The 18,691-nt window shown below is 38.1% G+C and overlaps 1 protein-coding gene and 2 non-coding genes across 3 annotated transcripts in view; all 3 read left to right on the forward strand.

Annotated features, from left to right (window-relative positions):
- LOC128742334 (ras-GEF domain-containing family member 1B) overlaps window positions 1-18,691 on the forward strand; it is an 88,845-nt gene that overhangs the window by 57,603 nt on the left and 12,551 nt on the right. The gene's annotated exons all lie outside the window — the stretch shown is intronic.
- Window positions 507-670, forward strand: LOC128744829 (U1 spliceosomal RNA). Its single transcript, XR_008412452.1, has one exon. It is a non-coding gene; the product is annotated as a U1 spliceosomal RNA (small nuclear RNA).
- LOC128744830 (U1 spliceosomal RNA) lies at window positions 3,334-3,497 on the forward strand. The gene has a single exon (XR_008412453.1). It is a non-coding gene; the product is annotated as a U1 spliceosomal RNA (small nuclear RNA).

Here is an 18,691-nt window from a genome sequence, read left to right on the forward strand (position 1 = left end):
ACATGTACAGATTTATCTGGAGAAGTACAGATTTTTTTCGAATTTTTGGGTACAGGTTCTGTACGGTACAAATTACAGATTTTTGCCAAAAAGTACAAATACCTAAGTGCAGATTTTTCTGAGTTTCAAAAACTCATACTTTTTTTTCTCAGTGCTGTTTCTTGAAATCCATAAAGAAGCAATTCTTAGTATGAATGAAAACAACGTATTTATGTCTAAGTTTATCAGAGATATGTGCAAACATCATCAAACAAATAAACGATTTCAAACTCGTGTATTTTTTTAATGCTAACAAACCATAGTTTTCTATACAATTAATATTTTTATTTGTACATATTTTTGGAAGAAAAGGTACAGATGAAAAAGAATTTTGCCCCTTCCAGTACTGATGAAAATGTGGCAACACTGCAACTACCTGCTACGCTGTGAAAATGCCACACAGTCATCAATCGCTACTGCAACAGTCCGCAAAACGAGCTAGACTTTTGGGAAACGCACAATAAAGCATACTTACCTGGCATAGGGGTTACCGTGATCAGAAAGGCGGTTCCCCCAGGGCGAGGCTCTTCCATTGCACCTCGGTTGGGTTGACCCCTGCGATTATTCCTCATGTGAATAACTCGTATGTGCAATTTTTGGTAGCCGGGACGTGCGTACGCGCACATCCCGACCTTAAACTTAATAAAAATACTAGTAGTACATACTAGAGATGGTCGGGTAGCGGAAAATTTGCCCGAAACCCGCGCCCGTACCCGTACCCGCCGGGTTCGGGTATTGAAAAAAAATAATATGCGGGTTCGGGTCGGGTACGGGTTCTTAATTTTTGTTTTTGAAACCGGGTACGGCTCGGGTCGGGTATCTCTATTCACCACATTTAACACTAAAGATGGTCGGGTACCCGGGCCCGTCCCGTACCCGACGGGTTGCGGTCGGGTTCGGGTATCAAAAATGATAAATTTGCGGGTTCGGGTCGGGTACGGGTTTTTAATTTTTTTCTTGATCGGGTACGGGTCGGGTCCGGGTATTCAAATTTTCATACCCGACCATCTCTAGTACATACAGTATAACAGCATCAGCTCACTTTTGGTAACTAGTGAACTACTTAGCACTAGTGATGTCCGTTTAGCGTTCGATTAATTCAACGTTCAACTAATCGAATAACACATAGAATATACGAATAATTTTTAATCGAATACTGCCAGTACGAGTAGTTGAATTAATCGAATAGTTAATAATGCTAGTTAATCGTTCATAATCGTTCGATTAATCGAATCAATCAAAGAAATATTCGAATATTTTTAATCAAACACCACTGACACGAATAGTTGAATTAATCGATTTTGCAGACAACGCTCACCGATTAATCGGTAATCGAATAATTGAAAATTTCGGACATCACTACTTACCATTAGCCTGAAACGTGTAAATGTTATGTTAAATAGTTAAATCGTAGGGTTTTTAACTAACCTGCAGCGGTAGAGGTGCCCTAATCTTAACGATTATGTTACAATGTTACATACATACATACTCTCATTTCTCTAAGCTCGTTTCTTGTTGAGTACAGGGGCCTCAAAAAAACTCCGAAATTTTAGTTGTCACCCTTTGAGGGTAGCCATCATCACCTCAAGGGTTTCCCATTGTATGCAAGTAGAATTACTGCAGAATCAAATTCATCTAACCAGCAACTTTCATGTCAATGCCGTTCGTGAAGGACCAAAAGGGGTGGATCTATAATCAATGTCGTTTATATGATTCCATGGCAATATAAGACACTCCTTCCAGCATAGACTTGCGATTTCTAGATACATAACTTCGCCGTACAAACTTATCTTGCGTGATGATTTGTGTGCTAGAAGGGCGCGTCAAAATCCTCTCCGACCTTATATGACTTGCTGGTTACCACATCGCTCTTCCAGTCTTCGATTCATTCGATACCCTGATGCTCCTTCCCCTTTACGATAATGATGGTATATGGCAATGTAATTAAATACGTGTTATATGAATATACATTATAAGAAGATATACGGACAAAAATAGAACAATCTCATCAGCAGTCCTTCGAATGGAATAGAGTTGCATAATTTGAGATTCCATCAGTGTGTCCATTATTAATTCAATTTTTTCTTCTGGTATCCATGAGCATTATTTGAACTTTTTTCGGCTAGAATTTTCACTGTACACTGTTTGTTTGAAGCACCTCTCAAGAGCTAAAACGAAACAAATAATTAAAATAACTGACATTAAGCTTACCTACTAACAAGGTCGTGTGGCTCAGCCGTCGTCCAAACCCGCAGTTTTGAGATCAGGCAGCTGGGAAGTGTGTGTGTGTGTGTGTGTGTGTGTGTGTGTGTGTGTGTGTGTGTGTGTGTGTGTGTGTGTGTGTGTGTGTGTGTGTGTGTGTGTGTGTGTGTGTGTGTGTGTGTGTGTGTGTGTGTGTGTGTGTGTGTGTGTGTGTGTGTGTGTGTGTGTGTGTGTGTGTGTGTGTGTGTGTGTGTGTGTGTGTGTGTGTGTGTGTGTGTGTGTGTGTGTGTGTGTGTGTGTGTGTGTGTGTGTGTGTGTGTGTGTGTGTGTGTGTGTGTGTGTGTGTGTGTGTGTGTGTTCTGAAAACTCGAAGCAACACCCGCGCGCCGCGGCGTGGTCATGTTGCGAAACATGCTTTTTTGAAAAATGAGTGGTTTTTGATTGGACGATGGAATTAACGCGAGTGTCTCGTCTGTTTGTCTGTGCCGTAACTCAATAGCTACAGCAACACTTTATTCAGCTAAGTTATAGATAACAACTAGTTCTACAAATGTCCCACAAAGCTTGCTCGGCTGCAATTGTACTGTCAAATGAAACAAAATTTAGTCAAAGTGATCGAACCATCCTTCCTTATAACATTTTGATACGATACACGATAAATTATTTAATTTCATTCAATTCCACTAAGGCTTGAATAAAATAGCCAGTGTCCAGCTCACTTAATTCGCAAACAATTGGGAAACGATACTGTGATAGCGCTAGTATACGAAAAGATTTGAAACTGCTTCAAATGCATTTTTAGCTACCAATTTCCAAAAATATTGTTTCTGATTGAATCTGTTCTCTGTGGCATATTGATAAGGTCCAGGTAGAGCAGACATTAGACATTCTCTTTCATTATCCGATTTTCTTATGAAAGGCAGATGAGAAACAGACCAAAATTTAATACCGAAATACATTACATTACATACTTACGTATCCTGCTAGCAACTACGAACTACCTGCTACGCTGTGAAAATGTCACACAGTCAACAATCGCTACTGCAACAGTCCACAAAACGAGCTAGACTTTCGGGTGACGCACAATAAAGCATACTTACCTGGCGTAGGGGTTACCGTGATCAGAAAGGCGGTTCCCCCAGGGCGAGGCTCTTCCATTGCACCTCGGTTGGGTTGACCCCTGCGATTATTCCTCATGTGAATAACTCGTATGTGCAATTTTTGGTAGCCGGGACGTGCGTACGCGCACATCCCGACCTTATACTTATTATTAATTATATTACTAAAATTATTAGTAAGTGCAGCACCAGTTCCCTTGTGGTAACTAGTGAGCTAGCCTGAAGCCTGTATAGGGCTTTTGCCTAAGTGTAAGTGTATTAGTGATCTGGGGGGCACACAAAATCTCTAAGCCAGGCAAAATTGTATGCAAAATGTGCTTGACTAACGTTTATTTTGAATATTTCAGAATTTGTGGTCCGTTAGTAGTACTCAAAAGTATTTTAGTGATAAGTTTACTAGATGAATAATGTTGTTTGCGGGTATTGCATCTTGTAAAGTCATGGTTATGTGAAGAAATAGATGGTTTTCGGAGGTCTATTCACTTCCAGGTGTAAGATTCCAGGAATTCTTAACACATTATTCACAGAGACTATTTATTTTGATATTGTTGAAGGGAATTGGACATTTTTGCAAGTTTTCGTGTACGAGCATGCTATAAAGCATTAGAAAGTCAAGGCAGGAATGACTTCATTTATAAATTAAAATTTGTAGGCGGCGACTTTTGCAAAAGTGCTGTATTTGTAATTTGATATCCACAGAATTGTGAGTTCATTTTTAGTCAGTTAGTGTTAGGAATCTAGCCTGGTCAATCAGGCTAGTTAGCAGATTGTCAGATATAAACATTCAATGCTACAGAAACCTATTGAGTAAACTGAAGGGAACTTTTAGTGTGCATCCAAGTTGTATATTAAGTATCTAGGTCGAATGTTCGTTATTCTTGCACTTCTCCCTGCAAAAGGCAGCATTTAAATGTTATGAAATGTTAGGTATTTGAGTTTTGTCGCTTTTAGACTAACGGTAGCAACTAGCAAATAGCAGCGTGTTTTGCTTTGCCAAAAACACCATTCTTTTAACTTGTTCGCATAGAAACCAACTAACTAAACTTGATAAATATTTTTACTCACTGCTCGTGGAAAATAAATGACAAAATAGCAACGAAAAGCGTAAATAAACACTATTTTCTGCAAAAATTACTATTGAACGCGGGCTGTTTTGATGTAATGTGTGCCCCCCAGAAGTCGCATATGTGTTAGTGTGCAAAGCCCTATGTTGCCAAAATCTAACGATCTAACGGTTAAGGTGCCTCAATCTTAACGATTACACTTACACTGACGTGTTAGTAAGCTGGACACCTAAACTTAACTTAACAATTATTAATTATGAATTATTTAATAAATTCACATTATAATCCAGGGTGTCGATCTCCTGGAAAAACCTGGAAAATCAGGGAATATCAGGGAATTCATTTTTGGATCAGGGAAATCAGGGAATATCAGGGAATTTCGAAAATCAATCAGGGAAATTTTGTTTACCCGGCAATATTGTTGATCAACTTTGGAATCAAATCAATTTTCGTGTAAAATATACGCAGATTGATCGGTTGAATTAAAACTTGATACATGTCTAGTAGCGATTCGATTATCTTTCAGTTTGCCGTAAGTTTTTTATTTGTTTTGCGCCGCACAATTGTCAGACTTCACTCGCTGTAGTGCTCGAAATCGGCAATGGCAGGCCTCACACAATTCACGGTGCAGACATCAAGAGCACAAAGCGGGATACAGACTATTATTTACACGCGATTTACAGCGTTTTCACCAATTGCAGAATTTTACACTCAGAAGCCCCATGCATTGATCATCTTCCTTCAGTGTCTATGATTCATGTCCGTTAATGGTTACCGGGAGCATTAATGTTCTGTAGAATTTGCGTTTATGCGAGTTGGCAACCTTCGGGACTGGTTCAGCTGGTTACATAATACGCAGAAAGCTTACATATTTCTCTATTCTGACGTGATCCGCAGTGAGCATGCGGCTCTAGGCCTGGTTCTTCTCATCTGTCATTTTCTGGCATTCGACATCAAACAAGCTGTTACACTCACCCTTATTCTGCGAGGCGAGTGACGTAACTAATTTGGAGTCATCGCGAATGAGGTGACAATTGTCACCTAGGTGACTCGCTTTGCCAGCTAGGTGACCCGCTTTGTCACCTAGGTGACACGATTTGTCACTTAGGTGACACGGTTGTCACTTAGGTGACAATACTCAATTCGACTCGCCGTGGCGGGTCACGGCGAGTGACAATCTCGCAGAATAAGGGCGATTGTCTTCCCCACGTCGTGCCTATCACTTCCCTCGTAGTTGTTGGCGCCATGGCGGATCCTCCACAGCCTACTTACGTCTTATTCCCTTTCTTCCTGCTGTTCTGCGATTCGTTGATCAAGCTTTCTGGTGTACTCCACTGCAACGTCATAGTCCGTAAACCGCTAGATGTTGAAATACAACATCCTCTCAGTGCGAGCCTTCGGCGATTTCGATAACCTTGCGTGGATCTTACGACGAGATAGTGGTCAAAGTCGCTAAGAAAAGACTGTATATTGATGACTTCCAAAAATGTGAGAGGTTGTGTACAAGACACGACCGCATATATAGGTTACGCAGGACTACGTAGGTCTCTTTGTAGTGATAGTAGCATGTATTCATGCTTGTAATCATTAGATTCTTCACGTATACATGCTATATGCAACATATATACATGCTACATGCGTTGTATGTAACGTTTATCAAAGTAGTAACATTGCACACGTTCAGTTCTCAAAAGATTTTGAATTCGAAAACATTTTAACAAAATCAAGAACACAAACTATTACTTTCCTGCTACCTTACTGAAATTAAAGATTGTTTTTATTATCCATGGTTTCCCACGTTGAAGGGATTTTACCAATTCAATCCAATTTTATCAACAGCACATCTTTTCACTACACTTCTAATGAAACGGCAAGCATGCGTATTCATACAGAGTCGTATTATAACCGAACACTACAGCTGTAGCACATTTTTCCAACACAAATATCAAATTCGCCGAGGTTTAATCGTCTCGCAGTAAAGAATTTGCGATCTGTTGGGACAACGAACTTGTATCATTTTTTCTGGCACACTTCCCTAACACAGACATCAGATTGGACTAGGTTTAATAGCGTTCGTAAGAAATCTGTTGGCTCGAGGGGGCTTTGTCACTCTCTCTGGCGTACTTCCCAAGCAAGGACATCAAAATGGTCTAGGTTTAACCACGGTGCTAAGAAATCTTGTTGAAATGAGGAAGCTTTATCACTTGTTTTTGCTTACTTCCCAAGCACAGATATCAAATTGGTATAGGTTTAGATCATCGTAAAGAATCTTCCAACCAATCACGAAGCGAGGATTCTGGTAAAACACAGGTTTATTATTTTCAATTTTTCAATAGTTCAACATTAAGAATCCATACTTTTCTTCATTTGGGTCAATTCTTAGAAGATTTTCCGATCGATTGGTGTAAGAATATTGAAAATCGATCGGAAAACCGCTGAGCTATTAGCGCTCAAAACCTTTCATTTTTCGTGACGCTCGCATTTTTCGATTTTTTGGAATGACACCCTATCTCAAAACTTGCCGTAAGACGTAGTCCTACGTCAAAAGTATTGATCGTTAAACAGGATCGATCTGGGAGCTAGAGTCTTGAATTTTCAAGTCGTGCGCACCCCATAAATCCTTTCGAACCTGTCATAGAATTCGTCCCTAGCAAAGCAAAGCAAAGTCTTGAGCATTAACCGTCACTAGACATTATCCTTCTTTATCGACAGACTTCGCAGCCGGCTGTTAGAGTACAAGAAAATTACGGGGTCAGTGCAACGATCCTACTGATTCTATCTAACAAAATCCGGCTAGCCGAGATTCGAACACAACTGGCTTGTTAGATCAGCATCGTACCTCGAAGCTAACTGGGCGCTTCAATTCGTCCCTAGTATCATCGAATTTATGATTTGTTGGTGACTATACGATGATTAAGCTGTAGTTGAAGAATTTGCCTTAATACTCAACACCCATATACGATCATGGGACCGAACGGCCGGCCACCGAACTACTTTCGAGTCAATGTTGCTCTCAAGCCTCGATAGTTGCAATCCGAAATCATGACACACAGCTTTAGTCTTAACTTCGCATAGTGTGCACCATTGAGGATTGAAATATTTGCCATTTGGACATTTTCTAACAATATATCTAGCTAAAGTTTTGCCGTACCTCGAAGCCACCAAAACGCACATTTTTATACCAAAAATCTTTGGGGAATCATCTCCTTAACCCCATGCTTTTTGCAGCAAAGATAACTAGCTGAAACTTCCAGGAAAGTTTTGTTTTAGTTTAACTGAAAAATCGCAGACATGTGCCCACCTTCCAGCGGCAAAGTTACTAGTTTGAGCTCACTGAAAATTAGCAAGATTTGTTATGTTTATACGGCTGTAATTTTGTTGTATGTAACATCTAAGCTTTGTGCAAAAACAGGTCGATTAGATTATTTCTCAATCTTTGTTTCTTTGGATTCAAGTTGATACCTCAAACATAACTATCCCTGCCTAGACTCGATAGAAGAAGGCGTTTTCGAAACGCTGGTAAGAAATAGGTCAAGAATCTTTCTTGATATGTGTTCTTAAAACATGAAGAAATCTAGCTTTAGTTTTCAGCAGCTCGCATAAGCCATGCTAAAGGCTTGAAATCTTAAGTTAGAAATCGCCCAAATAAGCTTGATATTCGAGTTTTGAGGGTCAGGGAAAAATATTTGAAGCATCAGGGAAAATCAGGGAAAGTCAGGGAATTTTATTTTTGGATTTGAGTCGACACCCTGTAATCATTTTAGAATTTAGAATTAGTGATGTCCGAAATTTTCAATTATTCGAATACCGATTAATCGGTGCGCGTTGTACGCGCTAACCGAATAATTCATATTCAACTACGGTAGTTTTTGGAGTGTCTTAATGGAATACGAAACCTGAAATTAAATAAAAAGAAAACTTCCAATAAAATTCTACTATGTATATTTATTCGCGACAGATACGTAGGCTTCATCGCAGGCTTTCGAACTATTTAATTTCACATATTCAACTATACGTGCTAGTAATATTCGATTAGAAATATTCAAGTAGGGGAGTGACGTCTACATTGAGACACTTTTTTTCCAAAATTTTTAAAAATTTTTTGGTGATAGCTTTTTATTCCATTTGAAAGGTATATCCTTCTAGTTGTCTGAAAAAAAGTTTCAGTCGTTTTGGTTATAAGCTAAATTAGTTACAGCCACAAATGTGAAGGTGTCTTTTTGTCTCAATGTTTCATAATAGGTGGGAAGAGTGAAACAACAAGTATTGAATACTGAGACACATTAATTCAATTTAAACTATAATTTTTGGTTATAAAGAATAGTTTAGAGGACGTACTGTTTATTCTGTGTATAAAGGATACTTCTTCTATGTGTCAATGGAGGTCAGTGGGGTTAGTTACAAAAATGAGTTATCGACAAGATTATCGATTTACATGAAATGAATCTAGAATTTAGAAGAATTTTCAAAATCAAGACGATAGATCCCAATTGCCTCATTAACTGGAGCAAGTGGGACCTGTATCCAAATTCGATTAAGAAGTATAAAGTAACAGGAAATTGTTTATGTTAATAGGCAGTATTGTTCTTCCAAACCAAACAGGTATAGTTCTTCCAAAGTGTATTGACGCTTGAAAAGGTATAATCGTAGGCATTGATATTTATTAACACCAGCAAAATAGTTACAAAAATGTGTATACAGTGAACTCTCCGAAAAGTTAATTGTTGCTGCTCTCACGCAGCATTCCAAAAAGTTAATTTTTGCCTTAGCTTTTCTGAGAGTTTGAATTTATTGGCTGTCCAAAGGGTTCATTCACACACGTGTGCTTTCCTTCTGTCTTTATTTCTCATTTTTCGGTTTATTGTCGCCTTTCACAGCTTCATACAAAGTCTTATAAACTGGAATTAAATTAAACTCTTGTACCGGACAGTTGCAGCAATAGTTCAACACGGGCACATAGTTACTACATCATAGTTACGATTATTGATAACATACTGAAAAAGCGCAAACTCAGATTGAATTTTAAATGCACAGTAGGAACAGCAAGGAACAAAAAATAAGCACGAACATTATCAAAACTACGAAAAATCAAAAATAAACTCGTATAACCAATTATTTCAAATTTACTGAAAGGAACTAAGTATTATTTAATAAAGCTCTTGCTATGTATGTCTTTACATTGCAACTTCCAAATACTAAAAAATGTGTATCCTGTATCCGAGAATATATTTTTCATTTTTGTATTTATCTTGTTGAATGACTCTTAGGACTACTCAGGAAAAGTAATATTTCGGAAAAGTTAATCTACCCATTCCCCAATTAATAACTTTCCTGAGAGTTTACTGTACATATACATATTCTGTACCTAGCACTAGATAAATATTTGGCTTATTATCCTACCTTCTCTTTTTATCTTCAACACACATTGGTGCTTCATATTTCATAGAATATTGAATCTTCTGCTCTTTTATAAGCCATATTCTACCTGCTATGCACGAAAGAATGAATAAGAATTTCAAGCAAACGTATACATAGGATAAGGATTATCTTTTAGGAATGTAATTCTTGGGTGCTATGCTCAGAGATGTCGGTTAATGCAGTTCGATTAATTCAACTAAACAAACAACAGCAAAGATTATTTGATAATAATTTGTAATCGAATACTGCCCGCGCGAATAGTTGAATTCTTGAATTAATTAAATGGTTCAAAGGGAACAATATGAATGTGAATAATCCACGAATAATGCCCATTAATCGTACGTAATCGTTCGAGTTATCGAATTGATAATAGAGCTACTCGAATGTGTTTTAATTGAACACTACTAGCTCGAATAGTTGAATTAACCGATCAATGTGAATAATTTTTAGTCGAATACTGCCAACACGAGTAGTTGAATTAATCGAATAGTTCAAAGAAAATAATGTGAATGCGAATAATCCCCTAATAATGGCCGCTAATCGTTTATAATCGTTCGATTAATCGAATTAATGAAAAACTACAAGGTATAGAGCCCTAAGGGTTGTACGAAAGGGTGACGTAGGACTATATCAGATCATCAGATCAAAGACTAATGTAAACTGCATTTCTGGCATGTATGTTGTATGTATGCATGCATTGTATGCATTGTATGTATGTTTATAAGAATCTGTGAGTGCCATTGTTTAAGTGAATGTTTAAAAGAGAAGAACGAAATATTCAGATTCAATTCTTTATTGAATGCAATGGTGCCTTTGAAAATATGTGAACGGGGGTTCATAAGTACAACGCCTGCAACCTTTGAGACATAGAGATTTCTTTTAAAAGTCACTTGTGTGCATCAAAAAGGTTGAAATGGTAATGAATGACCAATTTCTGTTTTATTTGTATGAGAGTCCTTATTCTTCTACCACAGTGGTAAGGGGTCTCAAACCAAATAAATAAATTCATGCCTCCAAAAACCCACACATACTAAATTTGGTTCCCTTTGCTTGATAAGTTCTCGAGTTCTGAAGAAATTTGTAGTTCATTTGTATGGGATATCTCCTTCTTAAAGGAAACAAAGGTTCTAATTCACCATAGAAAAAATTCCCTCCCCCTGTTAAAAGACGGATGGGTCTCATTATACCATAGAAAAAATTCCTGCCTTCTAAAATCCCCACATGTCAAATTTAGTTCCATTTGTTTGATTAGTACTCGAGTTAAGAGGAAATTTGTATATTATTCGTATGGGAGCCCGTCCTCCTGAAGAGGGGAGGGGTCTCAATTTACCATAGAAAAAATTCTTGCCTTCTGAAATCCCTACATTCCAAATCTGGTTCTATTTGCTTGATTAGTTCTAGAGTTTTGAAAAAATGTGAATTTCATTTGTATGGGAGCCCTTCCTCTTAGAAGGGGAAGAGGTCTCAGTACACCGTAGAAAAAAATTCAGCCTGCTGAAACCCCCACATGCCAAATTTGGTTCCATTTGCTTGATTAGTTCTCGAGTTTCGAGGAAATTTGTGTTCCGTTTTTATAGGAGCGCCCCCTCTTATGACCTCCTTAAAATTGCTCTCTTACCCCCTATAAAATTGCTGGTCATTTTATCCATCCAACGACATATAAATTGTTCAGTTTCGTTCAGTAGTTTAGTAGTTATTATCATTTGAAATCTTTCATTCAAACGTTACACTTCTATTTTCGTTTTCACAAAATGCTACCCAGTCCCAGTATAGTAAACAAAGACGTAGTCCTACGTCAAAAAATATTCGAATATTTCTAATCGAATACCACTAACACGAATAGTTGAATCAATCGATTAGTGCAGACAACACTCGCCGATTAATCAGTAATCGAATAATTGAAAATTTCGGACATCACTAGCTATGCAAGCTACTGCAAAAGAGAGCTTGTATATCGCTAAAGAACCATGCGCAGTGTTGATCGCCTTGAGGAACTTTTTTGGTTGGAAACATACAAAACGGACTGTATGTCTTACAATTACATACATAAGTTCCAATTTTTGAATAGCTCGGTCAAAATTCGACAGTTCCTGTTCGATATTGCTCCGAACTTCGCTTACTTTAAGACTAGTTTACAGTTTGGAAAACGAATCACAGGATTCGACGCGGGAAAATTTTCCGGTGACGTTTCTATACAAGTCTCCACAAGCAAAAAAAAAACGATTGGTTTACGTTACGCGGGAAGAGTGTTTTGCGAATTAAAATGTGAATTAAACCGTGGTTCACCTTTTCCGCTCGGAAACAATTCAGAATGTATTTTTTCCGCTGGAAAAAGAGTTTGTAGCGATACTTTTTCGAAAGCGCAAATTCCGCTGTTTGGTTTACACTTTTGGAAAAATGTCATCTTTATGTAGACTTCATTTCTCGTCACGGGAATTGAATTCCCGATGCCCATTTAAAACACACAGGGCACAGGAGGCAAAATCCCGGAGTCAGTTTTCCGAACTGTAAACTAGTTTTTATATAGTGGAGAAGTGAGCAAAACTAGTGATGTCCGAAATTTTCAATTATTCAATACTAATCGATTAATTCAACTATTCGTGTGTCAGCTGTCAGTGGTGTTCGATTAAAAATATTTGAATATTTCTTTGATTAATTCGATTAATCTAACGATTAACGAGCATTATTCGTACATATTGAACTATTCTATTAAATCAATTACTCGTGCTGGCAGTATTCGATTAAAAATTATTCGAATATGGGTTATTTGATTATTTGAATTAATCGAACGATTAACGGACATCACTAGGCAAAACGGCTCTTTTATATGTTTGTAAATTATGTACATTAATGAGTGCGTTATTTGCTTTTGGCGCTATGTATACAAATTTGAACTGAATATTTTAATTACAGCCATCCCCCCCAATAAGAACGGTGAAAAGGGGCCACCTTAATGGAATTGGAAACCGTCTTATTTAGATGTCTACGTCTACACACTCAAAAAACTCGGCAAAATTTGCCAAGATTTCGACAGCCGAACGTTCGGCGAAAATTTCGGTTTTGCAATTTGACGTTTACGGATCTTTACTAACGTTTGGCATCATAAAAAATTTTACCGAACGCTCGGCTGTTCAAATCTCGGCAAAATTTTGCCAACTTCGATACTTTATTTTAAGTGTGTACGTTGCATATGGGAATTGACTTAATTGGTTCCGACCGTATAGAAAGTTGGTGTTTTTGACAAAGTTATTCAGCAGATCAAGGATTTTTCGTTGGATTGTAGTATTTCGGAATTGTCTCACTACGTGGCGCTGAATATCTAAAAAGTCGCGGCCTTCGAAAATAAACTTTCTATACATATTTCACTGGTCTTTCACGCTTGATCGAAAGATATTTCTTATTAAATGTCATTCTATTTGAAATGAGCATGGCTTTCACAAGGCGCTGGTGTGAATATCAGATCACCTCAAAGTATTTCATCATTAAACTTGATTCACGTGATTTTGTATAGAAATATAGTAATACAGCCTGCCGAAATACGGCCACCTACTCAATCCGCGATTCGATTTACCAAATCTCTGAGGCAAGTGACTTAAGCGCCACCTTATAAGTGGTTCACTAGCCACGTTCAGGCTTGCCCTGCCAGATACTCCGCCTCAGGGCGGGTCAGTTCAATAGACTCGTAAAGGGGAAAACAAAACAGCAGACGCCATATGCCAAAGGAACTCAGTCTACGAACCAACCAATCTCTATAGTCCTCAGAAGCTCACTAAAAATCCCTACTATCAATAGATCGATTCATATTTTCTTTATACTGGCCCAATCTCTGTACAAACAGATCACTAACCAGCTTCGAAAATCTTAGTTCAGGGGTTGATTTCCCAATGCAGCACAACTTGGAGTACTATAAACAAACACCAAACGAACGCGGGACGTGAGATAACTTTAGACTATTAAAACCATACTAAACAACAATCCATTAACCCCTCTAAGGTCTACATCATTTTTAGCACCGCAAAATTCACTAAAATGGCCGAAACTTTTTTATTTTTCAATATTTTTTCACCAAATTTGGGAATTTTGCCGAAAATATTTTCTATTTTCATAATATCTATAGATAATGGCCATATGTCATATGGTCCCGGAGTTATTCCGGAGTTCCTTGGGGGACCGAGATATGGCTTTTTTAGATAAAGTTGCCAAATATCTAAAATTTGTTTGAAATCTGTTGATTTTTGCGAACATATCATCGACTGTGGACATATCAGTTAATTTGCCGCAGTTAAGAGCCATGGTGCGCGCCATCCGGATCCGGGGGGACACTATAAATCCGGAACCGGTTCCCGTAAAGGGACATTTCAGCATCAGTAAAGCATGTCGTGTCGCATATCAAAAAACATCAGCATTCGACAAAATAGCGGTTGGTGATCATCTCATGTCTCTCAGAGGCCATATTGCCGATTTCAGGTCCCGGACAAGTTCCTCCGAAATCCGTTCCGTGCATGAATCAGAAAAGAAACCCTCCCCGGACCCGGAACAGGCCATACGGCCTCTGAGAGACATGAGATGATCACCAATCGCTATTTTGTCGAATGCTGATGTTTTTCGATATGCGACACGACATGCTTTACTGATGCTGAAATGTCCCGTTATGGGAACCGGTTCCGGATTTATAGTGTCCTCCCGGATCCGGGTAGCGCGCACCATAGCTCCTAACTGCGGCAAAGTAACTGATATGTCCACAGTCGATGATATGTTTACAAAAATCAACAGATTTCAAACAAATTTTAGATATTTGGCAACTTTATCTAAAAAAGCCATATCTCGGTCCCCCAAGGAACTCCGGAATAACTCCGGGACCATATGACATATGGCCATTATCTATAGATATTATGAAAATAGAAAATATTTTCGGCAAAATTCCCAAATTTGGTGAAAAAATATTGAAAAATAAAAAAGTTATGGCCATTTTAGTAAATTTTGCGGTGCTAAAAATGATGTAGACCTTAGAGGGGTTAATAGCAACTAATGAGACGGAATTAAGGAATTATACAATTTATTCTACTTGCACATTTTCTTTAAACTAGAGCATATTTGAGCTATTCTGATTTTTCTTACGGAACTATATAAATGCACTGATGGAGAACGCTATACGCCTGCATCTATACTTCAAGTATGACTTACTGCTCTACGTTCTAGTTTGGCTTGGCTCGCGAGCTGTCTCCGTGTATTGGTATGTGTTGGCTTTACGTCATCACCTTGCGCAGGGATTTTATAGCATACTCACTGCGATTTTAGCAAAGATTCACACTACCGCTGCATGAAGCCTTCCCAGTGCTGCAATTACAGTAAATAACCGCCCAAGGCGGTTTATGTGCTGGACTGCATTATGCTGGCTTCCCCAAAAACTAAATGACGACGATGTTCTATGTCAGCACGGGCCGGTTAGTCCGACCAGCAGTGTTTTACGTCCTGCAAGGCCGCTTATCCCAATCAGCGGTAGTTTAGCGTTGTCAGTATCCCCGATTCTAGCCGTAAGTGGGTCTTTGCGGGCGGTGTGATCGGAAGCTTTCGTCGAGCGCTTAAAGAAATAGAAATATCCAACACCAAAAGCTGTCGAACACCAACCTTTCGAATAGCGAAATTTTTGAATTACCATTTTTGTGCTTACACTTGCTTGCAAGGTCTCCACTATTTTACAACTCCTGACTGCTAATGCTAATGAATACATCTATCTAGCCTATAGATAATCTCACTTAACACAAACCTTGATTTTAATACGCGAAAAACAAAACTTGTTCCACTGATCAGATAGAAATGATCGAGGCGAGATTTGGGAAACCCTCGCATAGGAACGAGATTTTAAAGGGTCTAGCCGGTTTTTCATACAAAAAATGCCCCCGAACCAAATTAAATTATGCAATGCTTCAAACAAAGTACTTGACCTGACGAGGATTTTGGTAAATTTTCAGATCATTAGACGCCATCTTGAATCAGTAATGGTGGCTAGAGTGAATTTCATTTTTCGCAGTTTACTCCGAAACCAATTATCATAAAAATTTGAAAAAAAAATCACAGATGTTATACTCACTGCAGGACACATTTCCATTGTTTTTTGGAAATTTTCCGACGCGAATATCACAGTAAAAAAAAATCCAAACAGTTTTCTAGAGCATTTTTTCAGTGTTCTAAAGATGGCGCCGCTTATTTTTTTCTATCAAAAAATTGTTCAATCAAATGTATAAATAATAGGCTTTTTTTAGATTTTTAGAAAATGTGGATGGCGGTCAAATTTTCTTTTGAAAAGTTCAATATTAAAATTGCTCTTATATGTAGTTCAGGAATACGTCAATAGATTACTAAACCAACACAATGCTTACACTACTGGTAATTTATGATGGCTGGCAGTGCTTTTGAAATACGAATTGTGTTTGTATTTGAAATTTCATGTAATTTTTATAATTTCACAGCAAAAACAATTGAAAAAATTACAAAAATATTAATGAACATTTCTTTCAGTGTTTCAAACATGGCGCCACATATTTTTTCATCAATAGATTACGAAATCGAATGTGAGAATTATATATTTTTCGATTTTTATTGTAAAATTAATGATAACTTGAAAGATTATATATTCTAAACTTTTAGCGAGCATGCAAGTACTGTAGTATATCAGTGTCCATTTGCAAATTCGCAATGTTTCTTAATGCTCTAATAACTCAACCTTCTGTTTTTATACGACAGACTTCGCAGCCAGCTGTTAGAGTGCAGGACAATTGCAGGGCCAGTTGCTACGATCCTATTGACTCTAACAGCCTCTCCCAGTCGGGATTCGAACATACGACAACTGGCGTCATACCTCGGAGCCAATTGGGAGGCCATTTTCAACCAGTCAAGTATAAATGTACCTCGGTTCAGTAGTGGCCCTATTTAATCGATAATTACTCAAAGGTCCCGTTTTTCACAAAACTCAAATGTGCGACCCCTCAATTGCGTCAAATAATACTTCTGTCATTTTCAAACAGAAGATCGGAATTTTCCTGTCTTCTTTTTCTGTAACTGGCATCTTTCTTTGTAGAAAACTTACAATCATCCATGACAGTAATTGTTGAAAACCGAAATAGACATTCTCTAACGAACTAGCGTTCGAATAATATTTGTTAACTAAGCTGTAAACCGCAATTTCCCAAAATACAAACATTTAGCCATCGAAATTCACAAGGAGTAATCATAACATAATTTATCTTTGCAAATATTCTGAACAAAAAGCCCACTGACTAACATAAAAACTATCGGTGGCTTTCGTTAGACGCAAAGAACATTTCGTGCAATTTTTGTGATCAATCACGGAGTGCAGCTACGGACGACCATTCCATAGCATCAACATCAACGTCGGATGTAAATAAAAAAGATTTCCAAGAAAAGTTTCAATAGCACCATCATGCATACTAATAACGTAAAACGTGCGTTGGCTGCCTTTTAAAGAACATTGTGTTTTGCGCCAGCCGAGTTACAATGATTTATTCATTTGATGAACGAGCTGGTTTTTAATCGATTCGCTACTACATTCTTGTTTGAATGTAGTTCAAATTGAAAAAAAAACAAAGTTTTGAGATATCCATGCTAAAACATGCTAGTTTAGATTCTGTTTTAGTTCAATGTGAAACTGGTTGGATGAGATGTAAAAACTATAACTAGAGCAGAATTACAAGTAGAATAATTGAGAAAGAACATTCTTGATAAAGGTATAAATATGAGTAAGGCTTGTTCGCGACAAAATCTGGACACCTCAATTTTGCAATAAAACAATTTTGCTAGAAGTTTAATCCATGAAACAATTATATATCATTTATGTGTGTATCGTTGATAATTATCAAATAAATTAACATTACTTATTTGGTCTGCATGAAAAATTGGCGAACTTTGGAGTTTACCCTTGCCATGAGGGTCAGTGCAGACTTGTTGGCAACCAATTTAGCTGCGTTTGTCCAAGATTTTCGAAATTTATCTATAGTTGTTGCTTGTTGTTTGTGCTGGGACAGCTTTCTCTTCACCAAAGCCCAATACCGCTCGATTGGGCGTAACTGGACAGTTAGGTGGATTCGCCTCATGCGGTACAATATAGACTTCATTAGCACCATACCATTCCAAAACATCTTTGGCGTAGTGACAGAATGCCAAATCAGGCCAAAACAGCGAGGGTACATCATGGTAGGAACGGTAACAATAATTTCTGCAGGCATTCTTCACGGTATATTTCCTTGTTAACCATTCCCGTAGTGATGTAACTGTTAATTGCTCGACCACAACTGCATATGGCCTGCCATACTAAATACTTTTTGGGGAACTTGGCTTTCTTCTTTGTCCTAAAATGCTCTGCAACGCCATTCCGTTTCATGGCAGTGTAAAAAGACATGCCAGGAAGCTGTTTGAAGTCTTCTAGGACATACGCTTCATTGTCCATTATAACGCATGAAAACTTCGTCAAATCTTCGCGATAAAGCTTACGAGCGCGTGTTTTGGCCGTCGTATTTTGCTAATCATTACGGTTTGGCACAGTCCTCACCTTGAAGGACTTCATGCCTTGTCATTGCTTAGAAGTGTGCAAGAATGTTGGCGTCATTTTTATTTTACGAGCAATGGTACGTACAGAAATATCTGGTCTCCTCCGTAATATTTGTTTTACCTTCGCATCCTTGTGGTGGTTCCTCAGATCCGTTTTTGTCAAGCGAGTATCGAACGATTTTAAAACACTGTGAACAGTGCTTGGAGGAAATCCAAGCTTTTTGGCAAGTTTCCTTAGCGAGAGATCCGGATTTTCATTGCGACCGCACACAATTGCTTTCCGCA

The sequence above is a fragment of the Sabethes cyaneus genome, chromosome 3 (genome assembly GCF_943734655.1).
Source record: "Sabethes cyaneus chromosome 3, idSabCyanKW18_F2, whole genome shotgun sequence".
Lineage (NCBI taxonomy): Eukaryota > Metazoa > Arthropoda > Insecta > Diptera > Culicidae > Sabethes > Sabethes cyaneus.